This window comes from Cyanistes caeruleus, chromosome 4, assembly GCF_971803275.1.
Source record: "Cyanistes caeruleus chromosome 4, bCyaCae1.hap1.1, whole genome shotgun sequence".
NCBI classification, from domain to species: domain Eukaryota; kingdom Metazoa; phylum Chordata; class Aves; order Passeriformes; family Paridae; genus Cyanistes; species Cyanistes caeruleus.
This window is the reverse complement of record NC_141704.1, coordinates 81,520,797-81,545,599: the sequence shown is the minus strand read 5'-3', so window position 1 is coordinate 81,545,599 and position 24,803 is coordinate 81,520,797. Positions and strand designations below refer to the sequence as shown.

General features: G+C 38.9%; 1 protein-coding gene across 5 annotated transcripts in view; it reads left to right on the top strand.

Moving 5' to 3' along the window:
- Positions 1 to 24,803, top strand: part of CALD1 (caldesmon 1) — a 223,514-nt gene that overhangs the window by 17,146 nt on the left and 181,565 nt on the right. For all 5 annotated transcript variants that reach the window (XM_086886026.1, XM_086886021.1, XM_086886011.1 and 2 more), the window contains exon 2: positions 918 to 973. The gene's annotated coding sequence lies outside the window, so the exon portion shown is untranslated. The remainder of the gene's footprint in view (positions 1 to 917; positions 974 to 24,803) is intronic.

The following is a 24,803-nucleotide window of genomic DNA, read 5'->3' as shown; positions in this document are numbered from 1 at the left end:
AAGGTTTGAAATCTCAGCTAGATTAAGATATCTGATCTCTGCTTCCCCAAAAAAATTCCACTGTGTTGTCAAGTGAAACCAGAAAGCTGATGGAAGGCATAAAGTGTGCAAAAGGCCTGCCATATTTCACCAGGATTTACTCTGACATCTGTATGTAGCTAGTGGATTTTTTCTTTCTCCTGACCCGAGCAGCAGTGTGAGTTCAGCAGCCAGCACTGTGCACCCTCCAGTGCATCTAGAGAATTCAAATGATTGTTTTATGGGTGAGGTGATAGCCATGCAATTAGGATTTCCATCTGTGCAATCCTCTGCTTTGCTCTGGTGGCAAACACATAGCACCAAATAAGCTCATTACAGCCGTGGGAGGAGAGCTGAGGTTGAGCTTCCCTGTTCACGCTTTTGCTGTAGAATTTTACTTTTTAAGGAACTTTGCAGATGTTTACAAGACTTCCATATAGCTGCTTCCTGAAGTTATGCCTTGCCTTTAATCAAAACTGAATGCTTAGATGGCTCAGAACTCCCTGTTTGAGCAGAAACCTCGCTCCAGTGAGCTCTGAGCTTGCACCGTCCCCTTAATGAAATTGCTGTGACTTCTTGTACTCCAGTCTTTCACAGCACAGCTTATGCATGTTTTCAAGCAAACCTGAGCCTTGTTTTCCATGCAGTTTAATTTGGATCAGGTTAAAACCTCTGTGTTGCTTTGCATTTATAAGGGATATGTGGGTTTGTATTTATTGCAGAAATACGAAGTTTAAGGCTGGATTTTTTTTGACTGAATGCTATTTTGCATTTAGCAGCCATGTTATGCTGTCTTCTGAGCTGGAGATGTAGCATCAAACTTTAAATAGCTTCCAAGGTGCAGAAAGCATTTCCTTCCTTATTTCATCCCCTTAAATTTCTTTTTTTTTTTTGTGCAGGCAGCAAGAGTTTCCAAGCTCACTGTTCAAGATCCCGTGGATCTGGAGAGCTCATGGTGACTATCATTTTATTCTGCTGAGTACTTTAAAAGTTGTAATGAGACTGTGTGGTGAAGTTAATAGAGCCTCCTGGTTATTCTCACAGTACTTGTATAAAATTACTTGGTGTCATGACTTCATATCCAGATGACTGTATAAAATTAGGAATACTCTTAACGCTTGTTCTCCAAGATATATATATTTTTAATTTATTGGTGCCATGAAAATGCAATCATTTTATCAGGGAGATAACCTGGAACTTTCCCCACACTGATGAATAGCATGCCAAATCTTTTCAGTGTTCAATAATAAAATTCAAGGCATAACACATTGGACACATGGGAAAAGTTCCCTTTTGCAGATGATTGATGTGCCAGCCCTTCATTCTGCTTCCAGCCTTCTTGTGCTTTGAGATGCAGATTATTTTTTTTTTACAGGTCTTTCACAATTTTTTCTTATTTATACTATTTTGAAACTTAATGTTTTAACCATTGAGTTGGATGAAAATTAAGTTTTGTGTTGTCCCCTGCAGGATAATCTTTAGGGCTTTGTGGAGTAAATGATTTTGTGCTCAGAAAATATCATCCAGCTCGTTACCCTGAGGTCAGGAATAATTAGATTTGTGTATAAGCAGCTTTCCTGTGGCATTGTATTTTTTATTAATCAAGTGAGAGGTGGAAATGAAATGCTAGCATGGTTTTCATCAAGAATGGTCTTTATTCTTACAGATATTTACTGCTTGCAGAACTTCATACTATTAAACAGTTTTGTCAGCCCATTTCAGGAAACTTGTCATGGCTAAAAAAGTGATGGGCAAGACATTCACATTTATTTGTGAACTACAGTGCTGAAGCGTGCACCCATAAAAAATGGTCCCTTCCTTTTTTATAATCTCTCCTGCAAGGCCTCTCTGGCTCTTCCCTTGCCATCAGACTTCAGCCTTCTTTTATTTCTTTTATTTTTTTTTCCTTCTCTGAGAAACTAAAATGGGAAAAACTGCATTGAATATGGCTTACTGTGCTGAAATGTCCATGCTGCAGAAGTCAGCCTTTCCCTGCAGCTGCATTAAAAGTCCCACACTGAGGATGACACAGTCTGTCCTTACAGAACAGCAGAATATTCCTGTGTGCCAGCAGGGGAAGGGATGGTTCTGCTGCCTGATGTCCAGGAGGTTTGGATGGAACCCCTCAGATATGGATTTTCTGGCAATGATTTATTGGGAAATGCCAGGAAAAAAACCCTTTTTCTTGTGAACTCCTCTGACAAATGAGAAGACTGGTTCTTTCAGATGCTGGGGCAGTGCTGGTGAGGTGTGGGGCACAGAAGCCAGGTACCACCTGCGTCTTCTTAGAAAGCCAAATGCAGGGCTTTGTGGAGATGTTAACTGGAGAGAGTTGAGCAGTGTGGGGTGGGCAAGGCTCCAGGAAATGAGGGTGGATTTACTGGACCTGGTATTCTCTGATTTCCAAGTCTGTTGGTGGAATCAATAAAAAATTATTCATGTTATTCTGAGATTAGCTCGGTTGATTAGAGCATGGTGGTGATAATGAATTCCAAGGCCAAAGACTGGATCCCCACATGGGCTTGAGAGTTGAACTGGATAATCCTGGTGGGTGCCTTCCAACCTGGAATACTCTGTAATTCCTCATTAGCTAAAGCACAGGAAATGCATGCACGGTATGGAACCACAAGCAAGTGTAATTCATGCTTTGAATAATGTGCTGCTCTGGTTTAGCTCAGTCCTACAAGGCTACTGAGGCTGATGGGGATGTTTTGCAAATTTGGGGTTCTTCCCAGGGTGGCTTTTTGGCCCTGTGGCGTTATCAGAGGCCTCATGGCATGTTCTTGTTATCCTTAGAAGTGATTTCCTTGTGTTCATTGCTCAGGGAAGATCCATGGCTGTGAGCCAGAGGTCTGTGCCTGGGCAGTGTGGGCTCCTTCCAGCATCAGGAGCAGACATGAAGGGACTGAGTGTCCATCAACAGATCTACAGGGTGGCATTTTGTCACAGAAATCTTTTGCCTGGACACTCAGGGAATCACTGATCAATGTGAGAACAACACTTCATCCCTCCCAGAGCAGAGAGATACCAATCCCTGAAAACTCTGACTCGGTTCTGCTGCCAGCACGAGAAACCTGGGAGGGTTTTGGGATGGAAATTGCTGTTCCTTAAGGATGATTTTTACCTGTTGGTGTCTCTCCATGGCTGGGTTGCCACAATGGCCCAGAGGAAGCTGGTGCAGTGTTGGCAGTGCCTGCCTGAGCTGTTTCAGGGGGAGATGCTGCATCCTCTGGCCACAACAATTGTGAGTTACTTGGCACCTTGACTGCCTAGAGAAGCCAGGATGCTTCTTTGGCTTTTTCCCCCAAAAAGAAATAATTTTGCAGTAAACAGGATAGGCTCAGCATTTCTACAATTTATTAATTGTCATGTGAATAATCTCTAAATAGAAAAACCCCTTGATTTTTAGATGTTAGCCACTTGTGATCACATAACTGAGGCAGAGTAGTTTTGTAAAGGGTCATAAGAATGATCTTCTAAAGGCTGGTAGTCATATTTCACTATAATCTTTGGTTGATATTAATGATGCTGAAGAATTACTGAAAAAAAATAAAATAAATGCCTGGGATAAAAAAAAAGTCCTTAAGGCAAAAAGTACAAATGGCACCTATAAATTTCTGATACTTCTTTATCTGAAAATCTAGACTGAGTACTCAATCAAATGTTCTCTCCTAGAGATGCAAAACCATATAGCTTCTGGCTCATCAGCCTAAGATACAGGGCTGAGAGCTATTTTGCAAGGTTCATATTTCTGCTGATTGTTAATTGGTGATGATTATCAGCAGCATGAGAAGTGACAAGGCCCATCTCTGACCCACACAACTGCCTAGCCTGAAGAATTCTCTCAAAACACCTCCATGGTTTTGTATTTAAATTCGAATCTCAGAGGTATGTGAGATCTGCAGAGTGTTTTACCACTGATATGATGTGCCTGAAAATTGTAGTCTATGCCAAATTAAGCAGCAGTACTCCTGTATGGCATATACTGTAATTAAATATGGAACCCAAGCCTAATGTTTGACCTTGGGGAATTTATTTCAGTTGATTGTAGTGCTGGTGGGAAAATGAATTCCATAATTGAGGCTGAGATCTGATGTCCCCCATGGTATTTGAGTATTCAAAGTTTTGGGAGAAGTCAATTTCTAATATTCACGCTAATTTATCATTTGAACTGACATATTTGAATTCCAGAACAATTGTAGGTTAAACAAAAGGAAAACAGGATATTAAAGGATCTGATGGGTCCCATCCAAGATTTGTCTGAGTCTCTCTCTGCTGGCTTTAATGGAATGTGGCCCACTCTGTAGAAATAGTTCTTGAATTCTTTTCACTGGAAACACTGACAAAAATTAATATAACCCTAAAGTGAAACAGACCTGGGAAACAAAATCAAACTCAGCTCTTGAAATTGTTCAAACCAGAGGATGTGCAGAAGCGAAACAAATACCATGAGAATGCAAGAAAAAAAATTATTCTTTCGGTTTTAATATTTAAAGTATGAATAACAAAGATAAGGTTAATGGTGGGCTATCTGGTAATTAGAATGGTGCTACAGATACAGTGAAAATGGAATTTTTAAATGTCCAGAGCCTTGCTGGGATTGAGAGAGTGGGTATTTGAAAGACATCATTTTTAGGATGGTGCTGGAATGATGAAACTCTTACTGACATAACAGCCTTAAATAACCAAAAGTGTGAAAAATTAAATATGAAGCAGGTTTTTTTTAAATCTCAATTCACCCTCCTTTCACTGGGAGGAAAGGGTTCCTTGGTGAATGGCATTTTCATTTGTTATTTTAATTTGTATGGAATTGTTTCCACTGTGGGGTGACTTTTTTTGTAGTAATGCTTTTGGCTTTTCAGAGTCGTGCAAGTGACAATTGTCAGGATATAAAAATTGGATCCTGGAAGCCATCCCAAAAAGCATAAAGAGAAATATTTTGTCTTTTTTCCTATGCATTAACTGCAATGAATCAGATGATGCAGGATCCCTTTAGGGGTGATTTTTTGCCTTTTTCTGTTTTTTTATTTTTTATTTTGGTTTTTTTTGTTTGTTTTTTTGAGTTGAAATTATTCTGTGTGGAGTGCTATTGTGGGAAATCCCCACTCTTCAAGCTGAGAGTAGTTTTACTGTGACTTAAATGGTGCCAATTTAGATTTAAATACAGTGGGCTTTAATCCTGCAGGAAGGCAGTGCTTTCTGTGAGAGAGGACGTGAAAATTCAGTTTTTCTATGGGTAAAAAAAGTGGTAGTGGGCTGTGATAGTACTGAAATAAATATTGGAAGAACACATTTATCTCTTTGGGGAGCAAAGAAGCTTCTGGAAGCCTGCTCATCAGGATGCAACAAGAGTTACAGATTTATATATAAATTTATATAAATTTACAGATTTTTATATTTCTATATTATAATTATATATATTTATATATATATTTATATATGTTTATATTTATATATAAATATATAAAAATATCTATATAATTATATAGATATAATTATATATTTATATAAAATATAAATAAATATATTTTATTTCTATTTATTTCTATTTATTTCTATATGATAAATATATTTGTAATTTTTATTAATAATTTTATTAATTTAAATATTAAATTAAATTAATAATGACTTACATGAATAATATTAGTTTAATGTATAATTTTTTTAATGGGTGGTTTCAAGTTATTTGTTTGGGGTTTGGTTGGTTGGGTTTTGGGGTTTTTTTTTGGCTTCTGGTTCCAATCCTGAACAAAGAAGGCCTAAAAATGTGTTTGCTCTGAATTCTCCTCAGCTGTGATTTGCAGCACAAGGTAGAAAAATCCAGAACTTTGCACAGGTGGAAGCTTTTTGTGCCTGTTCAGCACGAAATGAGCACTCATGGTACCACTGGAGCTGTGCTCTCAACACTTTCTGGACAAACACCAAAAATCCTGGGGGTTTAAGTCAAGGAAAATCCCTCTCACCTTGCAGGAGTAAATTCAAAGTGAAATCTGCATTAGATCATTTATTGCAGCAGACTCTGGTTAGGAAAAGGAAGATGTGAGCTGCTCCTCCACTGTAAACATTCCAGAAAAATGTATTTATTGAGTTTATTTATGGGCAGTGCTCACCACTGAAATATCATTTCATTGCCCTCATGCCTTTAATGGAAAAATACAAATGTTTTTTGTCTTCAGAGTTTTGCAAGTGAGGGCACACCGGTGCAATTAATCTCAGGCCTAAATTGTTAATATAACTAAAATAATGGGGTTTCTTCTGGAGAATGCTACTGTTTTTGGCAGGTTTTCTTTACAGAAGTGAAGTAATGAATGTACTCTTCATGTTTCCTTATTGTGTGTTAAATGTGAAATTAAATTTTAAAAAAATCTCTTATGCATGGTTTTTCTGACTTGCAGCAGTTTTTATCTGGATTTTGCTTATTCTGGTAAAGGGCACATTCCACAGGGAGTACAGCTCCTTGGGAAATATAAATATAAATATAAATATAAATATAAATATAAATATAAATATAAATATAAATATAAATATAAATATAAATATAAATATAAATATAAATATAAATTAAATATAAATATAAATATAAATTAAATATAAATATAAATATAAATATAAATTAAATATAAATATAAATATAAATATAAATATAAATAATATAAATCCCATCAGTGGCTTCCTTCTGTCTCAATCCCCCAAATTCTGAAGAAGAATTTCCCTCTTAACAAGAAAAGTCCATTGAAGGTTTAATTTGGGGGAAACAAATAAACGTAACCATAATTTCTCTAAGTGAAATAAAAACATTGTGTCCAGTGAAGTTCTCACAATTTGGCCACTGCCCTCTCCCTCTGCAGTCCCTCACAAGCCCAGGGAATAATTCAGATTTTTTGTTAGCTGGGCCACCTTGAAGAAGATCAGGAGAAGCAGAGTCAGCTGAAAGAACAGGCCTCAAAAAAGAGATGTTTAAAGGCATTAGTTCTAGAAATCTTGAGAGGCTCTGTCTCAGCATTTCTGAAAGTAAGGGTTTGGTTTTTTTTCTAGATAAAGCAAAAAGCTCATTTTATTTCTGAGATTGTAAAATTTAGCAGTTCTCAAAGGAAAAGATTGTTTTTATAGGGAAGAAAAATATCTGGCAAAATACTTGGCATTTTATATCAATTTTTCTGACTGGAATTTTTTTTTTGTTATCCTTAAAAGAAAATTAAGCAGCTTGAAATCTGAATCCTACTTCTGCTGCTGATGTGAAACCTTAAAATCAATTTATTTCTTCTGATTTTTGGGTATTACTATGAGGCCACTGACTGGAGGAAAAACTTCTATAAAGATTTAACTTTGATGGACCTTTGCAGACCTGAAAGATGGAAAATTAGTTTTAATATTATCTCTGCCACATTTGCAGAGATAATCATTGCAAATACATTATTTGCAAATAATTATAATTATAATTATTGCAAATAATCATTATTGTAAATTGCAAAAAATATTATAATTATTGCAAATATATTATTTTATATATTAGAAGTATATTTATATATATTTATATATTATAAGTATATTTATATATACTTATATATATTATAATATATGATATGTATTATATATATAATATATTTATATATTATAAGTGTATATATATATACTTTGTGATATTGCAAATTCTGTTTGCAATATCATTCAAAATGAGAACAGAAAGATGATTTAGAATAAAATGCTGTAACCATCAAGGCATCAATCTGCATTATTAGTGCACCCTGTGTGGTTTCCCTGACAAACAAAAGCAAGCTGAAAGCTTTGACTCCAGGAACTCCTGTGCACAGTGAGAATGTCTTCTGGTAGATGTTTTGTGAGGTTTTTGCCAGTCTTGAAAATGCTGAAACTTGCAAAGGAGCCTGAGGCTGGAAAGAGTATTCTAAGTGAAGAACAAATGGAAATTCAGAGGAAGGGAAGCAACCTGATCCTGGAGAGCTTTCTGGAAATGCAGGAATTCTGAGGAGGAAGAGGTGTCTGCCTCTTCTAAGCCACAGTTTTTAGAAGTGAACTATTCAAAGTGAAATTCCACTCAGCAAAAGGAGCAGGAAGAGAACTGATGTGAGGGAAGAGAAAGGATTTATTTTTTTTTTGAGGGATAGAGCTTGTGCTGGTCCTGCAGAGCCTCTTGTGGAGATCCTTTCCATGATCAAGGAAGTGAAAAAGTTGCAGGGATAGGTGGTTCTCCAAGAGCAAGGGATGGGAGGTCCTCATCAGCGTAATGTTTAGACTATTGGTTCACAACAGGAACAAACTTTGTTTATCCCTGTTGAAAATACACTTTTTATAGCTGGGTGACCAAATGGCAGCATTTGTCATTTATCCCAAGCTTTGGAATTTTGATGTGTTGGAATAGAGATGTAGTGGAAGATGATTTTCCCTTCCACATGCTTTCCTGTCCTGATGCACGAGGGAGAAACCCCTTGTGAAGGCAACAGGGATTCTGTCCCAAAGATATGAGGAGTTTTTTTTTATTGTTTAGTTATAGGGAAAAAAAGAAAAAAGCTCATTAATGATAGAAGCATGAGCTTGAGTTAACAGCGTTGCAAGCACAAAAGACAAATATAGTAGAGTTACAAAGCTCTCTGTAAAATCATAATGTGGGTTATAAAGCTCAGACCGAAGAGCCAGCTGGTGGTGACTGGTGGTCAGACACTGGGGTTGGGTGGGTGGCTCTAAGGATTGAGTCTGGTGAACCCAAAGCCATGGAACTCGAAGTTCAGTGGAGCAAAAATTCCTTACTGTTGTATGAGAAACTTGGCAGCCTGAGGATGGTTTCATTTCCATCCCGTGGGATGCTCCAGGGAAAAACCTACTGACACTGCTCCTCCTGCATGGAAACAGCAGAGCAAGGGTGAAACCATAGTCCCACAGCAGATCTCCATCTCTTCATCTCCTGACCTGTGAGATAGGATCACAATTCTCAGATCTTCAGAAACTCACCAGAAATTCCCCATGGATGTGGGACATCACAGCTGCTGGAAGTGCTCTGGGCCAGTAGGCCCAACAATGTTTGTTGTGTTTGGTGTGTTTGTTGTGTTTGTTGTGTTTGCTGTGTTTGCTGTGTTTGTTGTGTTTGGTGTGTTTGCTGTGTTTGTTGTGTTTGGTTGTGTTTGTTGTGTTTGGTTGTGTTTGTTGTGTTTGTTTGTTGAGTTTGTTGTGTTTGTTTGTTGTGTTTATTGTGTTTGCTGTGTTTGTTGTGTTTGTTGTGTTTGTTGTGTTTGTTTGTTGTGTTTGTTGAGTTTATTGTGTTTGCTGTGTTTGTTGTGTTTGTTGCGTTTGTTGTGTTTGTTGTGTTTGTTGTGTTTGTTTGTTGTGTTTGTTGTGTTTGTTGAGTTTGTTGTGTTTGTTGTGTTTGTTGTGTTTGTTGTGTTTGTTATGTTTGTTTGTTGTGTTTGTTGTGTTTGCTGTGTTTGTTGTGTTTGTTTGTTGTGTTTGTTGTGTTTGTTGAGTTTGTTGTGTTTGTTGTGTTTGTTGTGTTTGCTGTGTTTGTTGTGTTTGCTGTATTTGTTGTGTTTGTTGTGTTTGTTGAGTTTGTTTGTTGAGTTTGTTGTGTTTGTTGTGTTTGTTGTGTTTGTTGTGTTTGCTGTGTTTGTTGTGTTTGCTGTGTTTGTTGTGTTTGTTTGTTGAGTTTGTTGTGTTTGTTGTGTTTGTTGAGTTTGTTGTGTTTGTTGTATTTGGTGTGTTTGTTGTGTTTGTTTGTTGTGTTTGTTGTGTTTGTTGTGTTTGTTGTGTTTGTTGTGTTTGTTTGTTGTGTTTGTTGTGTTTGGTGTGTTTGTTGTGTTTGTTGTGTTTGTTTGTTGTGTTTGTTGTGTTTGCTGAGGGACAGACCAAATCAGACTTGCTGCTGGAGAAGTTGAGTTTTAACACTGAGCTTGTGACATTTTTATCTGGCATAGAGGTGTAATGACTTGATGGAGAGAGAGAACTTCACTCATGTCCTACCTAGCTAAAACTGTTCATTTTCCTCCTCCCTGTGCTTGTTGGACCCCGTTGTTTGGTGCTGTCTTGCTGAACAATTCCTTCCATTTGCTCTGAGCTGCATCTGCTCCAGTGGTGACCGATCCAATTCATCTGTGTCTCCCAAAAACCTCGACTCTCCCCACAGTGAGAGGTAATGCATAATGCAAGATCTCCTTAGATGTGTTTATGTGCACTTCCAGCTCAACAAGGTAACTTGCCCATTGCAAAAATCCCACCAGTTCAGGCTCCTACACTGCTCAGATTTGAACAGCTGGTTTTGTTCCTTGCCACCCCAAAAAGCCCCTCATGTACCTTACACTTAGATGTCAGTGATTATTTCCTTTTGGAGTGCTTTCAGAGGCCTCAAACAAGAAAATCAAGTGTACTGCAGACATGTGCCTAGCAGGAGTTTTACTGAGACCACCAGCTCGCTTCACACGGGCCATCAAATGGTTTTCCAAGCATGTGCTGACTTGGACTGGTTGTGAACCATTGACTTAGAGTGGAAATATTTCATATCCCTTGCTAATCCCCTGAGCCTCCTGGCCTCCCACCCCTGTGGCCATTATTTTTAAGGAGAATCAATTAAGTGCAGAAATTCAGCTTTGTGTTCTTTCACTTAGGTCTCCAGCATTCTGTGCTATGTCAGGGAACTTTTATGAAGTCTGGGGGATAAAAAAATGCCAGACCAGGAGATTGCAAAGGAGTGAAGCTTGCTTTTCTTTCTAGATGGTAACAAAACAAGTATACTTAACTATAAAAAGATGTCAAATAACCTTGAGTGCTAACTACAAGTTTCCCAGCACAGTTTGAATCCTGGTGCTCCTCTTTGGACAAGCTGGGTTACTTGATTTTGAGGAGTTTTATGATTTGGGTTTTTCATTCTTTGCAGGGACAAGCAGATCTGATAAACAATATACACATGCATAGCTCCAGCCTCCCTAAATGCTATTTCTGCATTTTCTTCCCAATAAAGGCTGTGAAGCTGGCACTTCTAGTCACCACAGTATTTCAGGGAGATACATCCTTGAATATGAAAGTAGAGGAGGAGCTGCAAAAGTGTGTAGAACAAAATTATGGGAACTTGACATACTGTCTGGAAAATATGTCTGGAAAGCTGTGGGTTTCCTTTTTACTCATACGCCTCTAAGTGGATTTGCTTTATTGCAATGCCAATAAATAATTTAAGCCATTTATTAGACAGCTTGTGATCCTGTCCATTAGGCTAGTGTGTTTTTGTTAGGAGGGTAGAAATTTCCTTGGGTCTCTGTTTTTTCCTGCTGGTTCTGTCATGGATAGCATGGAGAGATCTGCAGCTTTTTTTACTCTTAATTGCACGAGTGTCTCTTGCCTTACCAATGCTATTGTAACCTCTGCTGAGTAGAGCACTGATAAAAGCCTGTCAGAACCTGGAAAAAAAGAGATGAATGAGCCCATTGTTGTGTTACACAAGTTGGGAAAGCGACAGCTTGTTTCCAGCTCTGTGCAAGACCTCAGGAGACATCCTCAAGGATTTGAAGCTCTTTAATTGCAAAATGGATGTGGTATCTTTACTTTCTAGAAAGTTTAGAAAACTTTTCCAGAGAGAGGTTAGGAAACTCTTCCAGAATGCTTGCTCTGGAAATTCCTCATTGTGAAATAAGATATTTTTCAAAATTGTTATTGCTAGATGTAGAACTTTCCACATTTGTGTGTTTGACTGTATTTTTTGCCTTTTTCCCCCACTTGGTAACTTCTCTGGGATCAAGGGTTAACAGTATCACCCCTGGTGTCTACTTTTTTTGGTAGTTCTGTTTGGTGACAGCTCAAAAACATTTCCCTGCCACCATCCTAGGCTGGTGGCTCTACCTATTTCTAAATGTAGCAATAAAAAGCTAAGCAAGATTTGTGGTCAGCTAATTAAAGTCAGTACAGCAGAAAGTGCTGAAAACATGCCAGGGCCAGGGGAAAGAAAGATCTCAGAGTTCCTTGGTGCTCCTTTTTCCTGGTAACTCTTAATGGCTGCAATTAGAGAATTCTTTGAATTCTGAAGGTTCCTGAAATCCAAAGGTCAGTCACATCTCAAAATGACCAGTTGCCAGTTCAACAATGAGTTCAGCAAGTTGTGAAAGGCCATTTCTTTACTTTTCTGATGTAAAAGCTGTTTGGTGTTTGTTACTGTCTTACAGAATATTCCTTTATCTGTTTTACCTTCCAGACGAGATACAACTATGTTTTTCCTTCCAGTAAACTCCTGTTGGGAGTATTTTCTTTAAGTTATGCTTTAGTTCTCTTCTTTGGCTTTTAGCTGAGCAGGAGAGTAGCAGAAGTGTGATCAGATCTCTTGGTGAATTCTGTGCATTTGGGTTTGAAGGGAGGGATATGAACACTGTTGTGATACCACAGAGTCAGTTCCAAAGCTCAGTGAAGACAAAGATTTTGAATTTTTAATCAGCTTCTGTCAAGATCAATGAGAAAAAAATTAAATCTACTTTCTCCTGTAACAGCAAGAGCTTTTTTGACTTTATTTCTGAGTTTTTCCCTGATTTTTGTGGTAAAATGCACTAAGATACCCATAAGGTGCCTACAATTTAATTTTTTGGGGGGGAATTTGGATGGTTGCTCAAGTAATAGAAAGCCAGAGTATATCAGTATATCCAGCCACTACTTGGGAACACACAACTGAAAGAGTGAGTGTTGTAGGAAGGAAAGGTTGTACATTTAAATATATCAGCTTTGGTCTCCGTGTCTCATTTCCATGGAAAAATCATCCTTTACACAGCTTTGGGTTTTTCTCACGTGCAGTGAGATCAAACCTCTTCCAGACATCTCTGCTGCAAGCAGGCAGTGGGAAAAGCTCCAGCCTGGCCTTGGGAAAGCATTTTGTGGATGTGTCAGTTGTCATTAGCTCCCTCCCCTCTGACACTCTACCCCCTCTCTCCTGGACATCATTTTCCTGAGTGAGCGGTGGTGTCTGCTCTCAAAGCAAGTGCAAATCTCAGAAGTGCTGGAAGGGAGAAGATCCTGTCTGTTGCCCTGATGAGCTGCTGGGATAAGTGGAAGGAGTTCCTCTGGAGTCACTGTGGCTTTGCTGATTTACATGCAAATAATTTGTTGACATATTTTTATAGACTTATTTCCGCGTCGTGTCTGGGAATGAGGATTAACGTGTGTCTCGTACTTTCTGCTGATAATTACTGACTTGACCTCTTCTGCCCCTGTTAAACTGATCTTCTCCCTGCAAAACTAACTTATCATAACAACTTCTCTTCCCTCTTCACTCTTCTGAGTTTAAATGATCATTTACAATAAGGGCATTAACTTTCTGTTAGTCCTAACAAGTATTCCACCCTCTGTATTTTATCTTTCTTCCAGAAGAGGCTGATTTGTGTTCTTACCCTGCTGCCTCTTCCCCTCCTGGTTTATGCCTGCTGAATCCCACTTTGCATCACATGGAACACTGGAAGTTGTGCCATGGAAGTTCTCAAAATCATCAGTGCTGTCCTTTTTCACGGCACATTCCACAGTGCCGTAACAAAATCTGTCAGCTGATGCTTCACTTCCCTCAGTAGGGCCCATTGCTTGCTCTGTTGTTCATCTTGCTGAACTTCTGGAGCCCAAATAAATATCTGCATTGGCTTTCCTGCTCCAGCAATTCCTCTGCAGTCAGTAATCTTTCCAGAGGGAGTTGTTATCACAACAGGATTTATGATAACAAAAGGAGCAGGATTAATAATCAACAGGAGGTGTCTACCCTAAATCTAGGACAGCCCTTGGGAGAGAGGTGGGGCAAAGGACATTTCTGGGATTTCACAGGGCAGGAAAATCTGGTGGCAGACACATTCCAGCCACTTTTCCTGTACTGAGGCACCAAGGTGAGGCACTTCATTGCCTTGGGAAAGGTGTTTTCCTTGAGCATGAGAGGTTTATACTGCTCTGCATGAAGCCTTGTGCATAATAAAGATAAAAATGCAGGGAGGAATCACTGATTGTACACTCTGGAGCTGTAAGTGCTGAGCACTCTCTGCTCCCTGTGACATGGAAGCACTGCTGGTGTTCCTGGGTTTGGGCAGAGTGTGAATAATAGTGGGAAATTGGGAACAAAGAGCATTTGAACTTCTGATCAGCAGTTCAGCTATGCACCAAAATGTAAACATTTGGCAAAACTGCCTGGCACACATGTTTTGTATTTCAAAAGATGAGTTAAAGATTTCTAAAAGCTTCAGGGCTTTGATGTTCTCCAGTTCCTTCAAAATGAATTCCTCCCAAATGAATCTGTGAGGAATAGATTCTCTCTTCTAAGAATTTATGAAATGTTTGGGAATTTTTACTTTTGTCTTTACTAAAGGAAAGCGTGGGGATGTATGAAATGAAAAAATATAAATACAGAGACACTATGCAGGTTAAGGCTTACCAAAAGTTCCAGAATTGTTGGCTGAAGACAGCTTCCACACAACAAAAAGAAATTGAAATTTAGAGTGAGAATATTAACTCTCCAAGATCAGTGTCCTGGTTCAAGTAAAACCACATGTACAACAATTTTGCTGAACGAGCTATGCATGCATCAAGTCCTACAGAGAAAGGCCTACCCAACCTTCCTGAGGAAACATAAGCACTAAAATATTTCATGTTTTTGCCATTTTGGGGAAGAACTTTGACTAAAGCAGAACAATTAATGTCGAGGAATTAAGAAAGACCTTGTGTCCAGGAAAAGCATGGGATGTGAAAGTGCCAGCAAGCACCAGGGATCTGCTCCTTTCCCACTCAAATTCTTACAGAATTTTCTTACAGCTCAGCCTGGGCTCCTTCCTCCACCTTTCCATTTGAACCTCTGGATGACAGAACCCTGGGAAGGAAATTTTCAGTACAATCTCTTCGTGCTGATTCTTCCCTTCAATGTGCTTCCAAATGATGAGGGAAACTGGGATGTTGGACTTGGGATATCGATGTTTTCCCCAAATCCCCAAAGCTGAATAAATGCAGAGCAAAGTGGAAAATATTTTGCCACTTATTTTTTTTTTTTTTTTTGGTGTGGGTTGTGTCACGAAATTAAGGGTAAATTGATAATTTGTTGACATTTTCCAGAAACAGGCAGTAAAGATGCACAGCACCCTTATGTTTTACCACCAGCCTGCAGATGGGTGTCAGACAAAAGCTCAGGGGGCTTCAGCCTGGATTTTGAGTTGGCTGAGGTTTAAAAGACTAGGCATGCTCAAAAGTTGAGCCAGAGGAACAGAGTGTGTGCCCTTATCTCTGATACCTGGCTCTGACATCCAAGAAAACACTGAATTTCATATAACAACATGGAAACAACTGTTAAATAGAGAAACCAGGAGTGTGAGTGTGTAGGTTAGAAAGTTTTCTTAAATCACTGAATGAAAAAGTTGAAGTTTAAACTAGTTTAGAGAACAGAAGACAAGATGGAGGATTTAGGGTGTTGTCTCTTGTCCTTCTTCTTCCTTCTTCTTCTTCTTCAAGAGGTTTTTGGGTAGTAATGAGTGATTGAATAGAAAATGCCACAGTGCAGCTCACAGGTGTTGGGTCATTGGGTCACTAAGAAAAATAATTAACTTGGCATTTGTTAATTGGGTAAATGGACATATAAAAAACCTTGAAGAAGATCTTTGTTGGCCATTTTGCACCTTTCTATCTTAGTGCATGTAGCTCCTTGTGCCTTGTATATATTTTATATAGATAAAAGAAGAATTAACAATCAAATCCAAACAAGAGAAAACTGCCTCTCTCTCATCAATCAGTCCAAGGATAAAAAGACCCCAACCACAAATGTCCTATCGAGACACCCAACTAAGATGTGTCTCTTCCTTTGGCAGAAACTTTGGCTCCTCTCCTGCCTAAAGATCCTCTGCTACAGACTTTACCTGTTCTAGTGCTTTCCATCACTACTTGTACATAAATAACTGGCAAAAAAATGACTCAGCTAGCTCTGCAGCTTGGAAATGATGCTAGTTCTGAGCACAGGGATTGAGTGAGGATTTCCTTGGAGAGGAGCCACAAAGGAACGCGTGTTCAGAGAGTATTGCCCAGGACAGACTAGCAAATATCCTCTCCCTTTTCTCTTGAAAATGTCAAAGATTATTTAAACCTCACAAGATCCCTAAATCAGCAAGAATTCTGTTTGGCACCACATGGTGAGAACTGTGGCTCAGGATCAAAATGGATTTTTAAGTTTTTTTTACTGGTGCTGAAGGCTATGAAGAATCTGCCCAGAATAAAGGAGATGGGGACCAGGAAATCCACACATTTTTAACAGGTGGTAAAAATGCTGTTTGTTTTTTTTTTTTTTTTCCTAATAGGCATGGATTTCTTATTTTTGCCACAGGCTTGGCTTTATAGGTAGGGGAAATGTAGAAGAAAAGTACAGAGCTGCTCTTGTACAGGTCATTATGTCCAAAAAAACCCACTTCCTCTGATTTAGATAGTTCTTTTACTTGGGCATTAAGCAATTAATAATAATAGTAATAGCAATAGTAATAGTAATAATAGCTACTCACTATTATTATTATTATCATTATTATTATTAATTAATATGTATATTAATAATTTATTTATATTATAATATAATAATTAATATTAATATTAATATTAATGATCATAATAATAATAATATAAAAATAATAACTCACTATTTGTGAGCAGAACACCTAATATTTAGGCAGTCTCAACTCATCAGCTCAGCACCAGCATCCTCTGACTGCAGCCCAGGCTCGTTCTGCAGGCCTGGCTGCAGAAGCAGATTCCAGAAAATTAGTTTAGCATGTCAGCCCAGCACAGAGCTCCAGGCTTTGTGAGGAGGAATGAATGGAGGCACAGTTCTTGTGCAGCCCACATGGATTGGAGGCTGCCCTCTGATTTACACACATGCTGAGCTCGGGGGAGTGCACAGGTGTATGGTGGAGGCAGAAAAAGGCACGTTTGTGTTTGTTTTTTTATTTAAAAAAAAAAAATAAGCAGTGCAGACCTGTCCCAGTCTGGCACATGCTTTGTGTCCATCCAGTAGCTAACTTCATACCTGAGGCTAGATTACAGAATCTGGTGTTAGCTCAAAGTGACTTTGTACTGCTGCCAAACAAGGAACAGGCTCATTGCTTATTCTCCAAATCAAAAAATACATTGTGAAAAGCAACAGAACACAGAATTAGGGTTGCATGGTTTAAACATTAAACAGCCAGCAGAACCAAAGGGAAAGATTTCTTTGTCTGCATTAGCCAGGCTATTTCTATTACTATTTTTCCAGCTAGACACGCAGCTTATGACCAGCGCTTGCTCTTGATGAAAGCAGCGACATTTTCGTATAGTGGGAGGCAAATGGAGCCTCTAAATGGGCTGGTATGAAGAAATGCCAACTGGATATAAACCTCCCCAAGTGCATCTGGGCTAATTTTCAGCTTGAACTGACCCAAAAGCATTTCACAGGATGAGGGATGCCTTGAGGTGATGTTTGAGATGGCTGGACACAGAGGCCTGGCTCCCTCAGGTAGATAATTGGTTAATTGGTCTGGTTAATTGAGCCCAAAGGATGAGTGCAAGCTACAGAAACCTTTCCCCCCTGTTCAAACAGGCATAAATTGGAGATATTGAAACACAGTCAGTGTGGCTCTCTGGTTATGACATCTTCCTCCCACCCTAATCCTGTTTTACAGCAGAGCTGGGCCTGGCAAGGAGGATGAGTCTATCAAAACCAGGCTGGAAGAGTTAAAAATGGAGTGATCTTCTTGATCACCCAAGAAAGACCAAACCTGCAGGGCTTTTAGTGAATTGAATTGCCTTTACATGTGTTAACACAGCTTGTGACACTGATCCTGAAGTATTTCAGGGTTTTATCAGCCAGCCTTGCCCATGAGCTACTTAACATGCTTCTGGGCTGTAAATTGGTTTAAGAAGCTTGAGCCACAGGTTGTCAGTATCTCTCCCCAGCCACTGTAAATGCTTGTTGAAGTATGCAATCTATAGATTTGCAGCCCTGTACTTGCAGCTGAAACTGTTGTGAAAGCTGGTCAAGAAAAGCAGGAGCACATGGCTGCGTTTGGCAAAGCCAAAGGTTCCACTTCACTGTTATTTTTGCAGATCTTATTCCAGGTTCAGGCTCCATGGCTTTGACAAGCTCATAGTTTAAGATTCCTGACTAATGGCCCAAGGAATAAAGCTTGTGGGTTATTTTTTTTTCCCTCTCTGTTCCACACTGCCTTATTTTCATTTGGAGCAGGTATTTTTCCTCTTGGGAGGGCAGAGAAGTCCCTGGAAAAGGGATGGCTGCTGAAGCTTTTGTGGTTGCTGATGGATCTAGGGGCTGATCCTGCAGGACTGCAGTGTGGTGGGGAATGCAAATCCCTCCAGGATTTGCAGGCAAATTATCAAAAAACTCCATTAGCAAGATACAGAGGCTGTCTTCCTATCAAATCTGAAGCTCCTGTGCTCCAAAGCCTGGAAGCTCTCTGTGAAACAGATATAAGAACATTTTTTTTTATGTTGTCCAATATTTAACTTCTTTAAACACCCAGAAAAAAACCCCCAAAAACCCTTAACCAGCAAACCCCCCCCAAACTGTCATCAGGTAACGTGACACAAATGCAGAGCATGGAAACTTCTATTCAAACACTTAGCCCTGAGCAAAGTTATGAGCTACTGCAAAGGGGGTGTCCTGTAATGGAAAATGTTATGCAAGATGAGCTAGAGGAGAAGCTGCCACTGGTATGTGAAAGTGCAAAGCCATGGCTGGTTTCTCTCCTGCCTTCCCACCTAATTTGTATAAGCAGCATCTGCCACCAAGGTTATTTTTGCATTAAATTTCATACTTGAAGTAGAATTTATAAGCTAGTTTATGGTTGTGTGTTAGAGATTTTTTTTTAAAAAAAATTATAAATGCACATGCTTTCAAGTAGGATCTTTCAAATTTAATGGTGGGAGAATAATTCACACTCACATTCTGAAAATTAATATTTGCTTTTTTTCTCTGAACCAGTACATAAAATGTCAGCTCAGATTCCCTGACTTTGCCAAATCAGGAATTACTCCCAAAGGATGGTCTCACCTTTTTTTTTTTACCTCCAGAAAGATGAAAGAGTGAGGGAGACTTTGTAGCCAATTTTTCTGGCCTAGCAGTTTCAACCTCTCCAGCTTTTGACTGTGGATCCTGACCAACTAAACAGGGCTTAGGGATGCCCTGATCCTTTCTCCCTTCACCACTGGAACATCTGCCTCTGGAGAAAGCAGTGCAGGAGCAGCTGTTGAGGGAAAAGAGGTCCTGGAGTAGAGTGGAGTGGCTGTTTTATTTGCCAGAGAACCTGATCAGGCTCTCAGATGTTATTTTTCTTTTTCTTTTCCTTTTCTATTTTATTTTCCTTTTTATTGTCTTACTTTTTTTCCCTTTTTCTTTTTTATTCTCCTTTTTATTCTCTTTTTTCCTTTTTTTTTCTTTTTTTCTTTTTTTCTTTTCCTTTTCCTTTTTTCTTTTCCTTTTTTTTATTCTTTTCCTTTTCCTTTTCCTTTTTATTTTCTTTTTCTTTTATTTTTTCTTTTCCTTTTATTTTTTCTTTTCCTTTTTTCTTTTTCTTTTCCTTTTCTTTTTTCTTTTCCTTTTCATTTTCTTTTTTCTCTTCCTTTTTCTTTTCTTCTTTCTTTTCCTTTTTCTTTTCTTTTTCTTTTCCTTTTTTCCTTTTTTCTTTTCCTCTTCTCTCCCTCTCTCTCCTTTTCCCTCTCCTCTCTCTCTCTCCCTTTCCTTCCCCTCTCCACCACAGAAGATGACATAATTTCTCTACAAAATGCCACACTGGCCATTTTTCCAGCCCAGCTCCTTCTGGGAATTTTTAGACCTAGCTTGAAGACTCATAAAGGTCCCATTACTCTTCTAATTAGGAAATAAAGAAGGCTCGTTATTTTGTGAGGGGCAAAGGACTTAAACCTTTTAAGCAATTATTTCCATGGTGAAATACTACCCAGAATTGTGAAATCAAAATGGAAGCCAAAGAGATTAAGACCCAACAACTGGTTTGACATGAGAAAGAAGAGGGGGGAAACCCCCCAGGATTGGATTTGCATCAATCCTTCTTGCCAGAATGCAAAAACTCCCAAACATCTGGCAGAGTTGGGTTAGCAGGAGCGAAGGAAAGAATTCAGGCACACACAAAGGGTTACAACAACAAGCAGAAGATTATTTGTAGAAACTGGATGTGCAAAATCCCCTGTGCCTACAAGCTGGGAAGGAGAGGATTGAGAAAACAATGACCCAATTTTGCCACAATCTTCACATTTGAGGAGTTGAGGAGAATAGATCTTGTTTAATATCCCAACTTTCCCAGTTGATTTCTACCACTGCACCAGGTAAGTCTGGCTTTCTCTTGCTGCATCTGAGCCCAGTGACTTGTGCAGAACCACAGTGACCCTTCCTTGTTTGAGGGGCACAGGAGAATTTAGGAAGGAGTACAAAATTTGCAGGATGTCTCCAAGCCCAGCTGTCAGCTTGCTTCTTGATTTTATTATTTATTTTTTTTTAACACAACTTCTAGTTAAAAAAGGAGCAGATTAGCACAACAAATTGGTATATCACTGACAATCTGTTTCAAGTACAAGTTTTCCCAGTTTCCTGTCTAATAAATATGAGTTTGGGGGTGAAAATGGTTTTTCTCTCCAGCCACTTCACAGTGGAAGCTGCACAAAAACCTTGTGTATCTGCTTAAGAGAACATGGTGTAGCTTTCCACAGGAGCTAAATGAGGTTTCAGTCTTGCTGTCTTGATTGAAGGCCCCCTGAAAAGTCCTATAAATCACAGCTGCTCATCAAGGTGAGTTTTAAAATACATCACCTTCAGGTTGTGGATTTGCTGTTGGTTTAATAGGAGGAGGATACTGTGAGTAGAGAATTTGAATTAGTGCTCTCAGCAGTGCTTATGTTTGTGTGAGTATTTCATAACATTTTATAAGGAGGGAGTTCTATCTGAAAATATCCTCGGAGGACTCCAAGCACAGGGGTAGGGGAAGATAAAAATCTAGCTTTCCATTTACTTTGGAATATTTGACATGTTCAGAAAAGTATCTTAAAACAACAAGGAGAGTTCAGATACTCAGAGTTTTAAAATCCTTCATCACTCACTACTGTCCCACTTGATTTACTCTGCCTAAGGTGGGCCAGCCACACTCGAGCACTACAATAGCCAAATACATCATAAAAAGCTAAAAAAGCCATAAAAGTTTTACACAGAGGATGTGACCAGCATAAACAGCTCACAACATGTGTCTAATGCACAGCATAGGTGTGTCTGTGGAGGAAGAAAACAGTCATTGTTTAAAAATTGTGTTACACTAGACAGTCTAAATGCAAAATAACTCTGACCCTGGTGCCTCCCTCTGGTTATGTGCTGGGATCCAGCAGAACAAAAGCATTTTGCACCAAAAATGTTGGAATGTTTCCATTTTGGCAAAAAATAAAGTGCTGTTTGGAGGAGACAAGCAGCACTGGCAAGGTACAGGGGTGTGGGAGAGACCCATCCAAGTTTTTGCTCCCTTCCTTCATTTTTCCTTCCCAAATTTCTCCTGACTAATTAGGGCAGGGACTGGTGTAGGCTCTGGGTCAGGGTTAGTGGTTTATTTCTGCTGCAGGACAGAGGAAACCCAACGACATTAAATGGAAATAAAAACGTAAGCTTCAATGAATGAAGTGATAATTCACCCAAGAATTTCCCCTTTGTGCTCATTCCCACTGAAATTTATTGTACAATCAGGCATTCACCCCTTGCTTTCAACACCCCCTGTGGAAGATGAACTCGGTGTTTGTGTGTCTGGGCAGCACAAAATCCTTTCTAGGGGAGTGACCCCCACTCTCCAGAGTTCTCTCTTTGCTCATCTGAGCAAAGCCTGCTGGCTTGTGGGATCTGCTGCTGTTCTCCAGGAAATATTGGCTGGGTGGGCTTGGTTTTGGAGCAAAATCTTTGGTGAGGTGTGAGGTCTGGAGTGCCTGACACCTCGTTAAGGACCTCAGGGATCCGAGGCATGGCGCTTTCTGTGTGTCTCTGGCTGTACACAGAATATCCTCAGCCTGGGCTGAGATTTGGGCTGCAGAGGTCTCTGTGGAAAAGGAGATAAAGTGGTTGAGTGCTGATGACAGCAGGAATAAAGTTCTGTGGTTTTTTATACACTTTTTAATAAATAAAAAATATTTATCTATGTCATTTTATTAATTAAATTATTAATTATTACTTTACAATAATTTTATATATATTTATTTTAATATTTATTTTAATATTTATTTCTATATTTATTTCTATATTTATTCTTTTATTTCTTTTTTATATTCTATAAATATATAAATGTAATAAATTTATAATAAATTTATAACAAATAATAAATAATAATTATAATTAATTGAATTATTAATTAAAGTATTATTTATATAAATATATTTATAATAAATTGATAAAAATATTATCAATTAAAGCTTGGCTATAAAAAAAAAGGAAGGGCTTGGAAATTGCCTGACTTGAGTGATTTATTCTCGTTGTGTATGAGGCCTTAAGGCTATGTCTGTAAACACTGCCTTGTACCCATCAGAGATGCTGCCAGCACCACCCTTTACAGCTAATTAATTGTCATTAATGGACCTACAGTCCTACACATCCAGCTGCCACCTTGAGCTTCAGTAGCCCACTGACCTTTGAACTACTCATTTCTGGGTGATGTTCCAATTTCTTGGGTCATGTGTGGCCTTTCAGCAAATTTCTGGGGTTCAGGGTGTGTCTCCAGTGCCTTTTGGGGGAGCTGTGGCTGTGACAAGGAGTTCCCTCCTGTTTTGTACACACTCATTTCTTTTCTTTGTGCTATCTCCAGATTTGTTCTCTGGGCTGCTGTTTTGTCCTGTTGGGCCTGTGTGATGAAAGCAAGAAACATGGCAATTTTACAAAGGCACTTTCAAACCTCATGGGCACAGCTCATGACAGATGCACAGCTCCAGGAAAAAGCAAATACTGCTTCGCAGGCCTGGGTTCATTTTCCTCCTGCCACTTGACAGGCTCGAGTGCATCCACCTCCTTTCTCTTCCTTCTTTATCCTGGCTTCTGGTGGTGGTTTCTCTATTAACAGCTCTAAGGCCTTTTCTCCTCATCTCTTCTGAGGGTTGATCATGCTCAGCCTGCTCCTCTTCCCTGGAGTTTTGCCAGTGTTGAGTTGAAGGCTGCAGACCAGCAGATTCTTTGGGCTTTTTTAAAATTTTTAAAATTTTTTTTTTTAGATTTTTTGAGCTTTTGACAACTGCTGTTGCTCTCTAAAGTCTTTGATACCTGGACCATCTGCACCTTTCCACAAAATCCTGGGGAGTGCAGGAATTCCTGTGCCCTGGAGGAATTCCTGCTCACGTGGTGGAAGCAGTGTGATGGACAGGAGGACATTTAATATCAACAGCCCAGGAGATTTCTCCTGCAGACTTAGTAGGTGTTAAGGTTTTGTAAATGTCTTTTCCTACCCATGAGCTCCTGATTGTATTATATATATATATATATAAATTTAATACCTTTAATTGCCAGTTAAGCTAAAAAATATTCAGAGTTGTCCTTCCTTGTTGGTGGGAGCCCTGAAGATCCTGTTTGGATATCTGAGCTTGTGATCTGAGTGTGGTGGGAATAAATATCCAACATTAAACAGGTGTGATCCATGGGAGCACAAAAAATATAGCTAAAATGAGCAGCCCTAAAATAACAGAAACTTCAGCATTGCAGGAGAGTAAAACAAAAGATACAGGAAAATTTTAAAGTGGCTTGATGGCTGAACTACCTAATACTTGGGTTAGTGGAGCAAACCATTTACTTTTTGTATTTGTGCACTCCTTCAACTGATATTTATATCTCAGAGAAAAACAGGCAAAGTCTGGAGAGAGATCTTGTAAGGCTGGGTTTGTTTTGGGGGGTGGGTTTTGAGAATTTCCACAGCATCAACATCAGTTTGCTTACAGGAAATGGAAGGAAAGCATGATTTTTTTGGTAAAAGCATTAAAAAATATCTGACCTTTTCAAAATGGAAATGCTTCTGGGTGAGTCAAGACCTCTGTGGTGGCATTGCCTTGAAGCTGAGGGAAGCACAGCCATCTGAATGTTGTTGTTTTGTTTGTCTCTCATGTGATACTTGCTGAAAGCTGCCAAATCCTCTCAAATCTTGGGTGGCCTGGGCCTGAAACAAGAAGTGGTCCAATTTCCCATACTTCTGCAGTATGTAACCACCAATATATTTTTATTCCTGATTAAATTTGGATGGTGTTTATAGAAAATACCCTTCCCCTTGGAGAAAATGAATCAAAATGCCTTTTACTAATCCCTTTGAGCATATGAAGTTAAAGTTCATAAGACAGAACTTGTACTGTAGGAATTTCCTAATCAATCATAACTAATCTAGAAGATAAGATGAAAATGCAACAGGGAAATTGGTCACTGTGTCAAAAAGCTTAATCTAAATATTTTTCTGGATATTTCTCTGTGCTTCTTCACACATCTTTAACAGCTGCCAAGAGACCATAATAGAAAACAATGAATGAACAATATAATTTCAGGAGTTGAAATTTGTTCTGTTGGAGTCTTCATTTACAGATTTGCTGAATATCACTGGACTGCATTTCAGAAGAGTTATTTTTTGGGTTTTTTTTTTGTTAAATGTTATTGAAGGGGTGGCTTCTGAGAGCAGTTGCTGCACATTATTGGAGAAATAGAAATAAGTGTCATTTCTATTTCTGACACTTTATTATAAAGTTCAGTGGAGAATTAGAAAGGATGTCACTTGACATTGGCAAGAGGAGGTGTACATGAAACTTGACTGGATTTAATTTTTTTT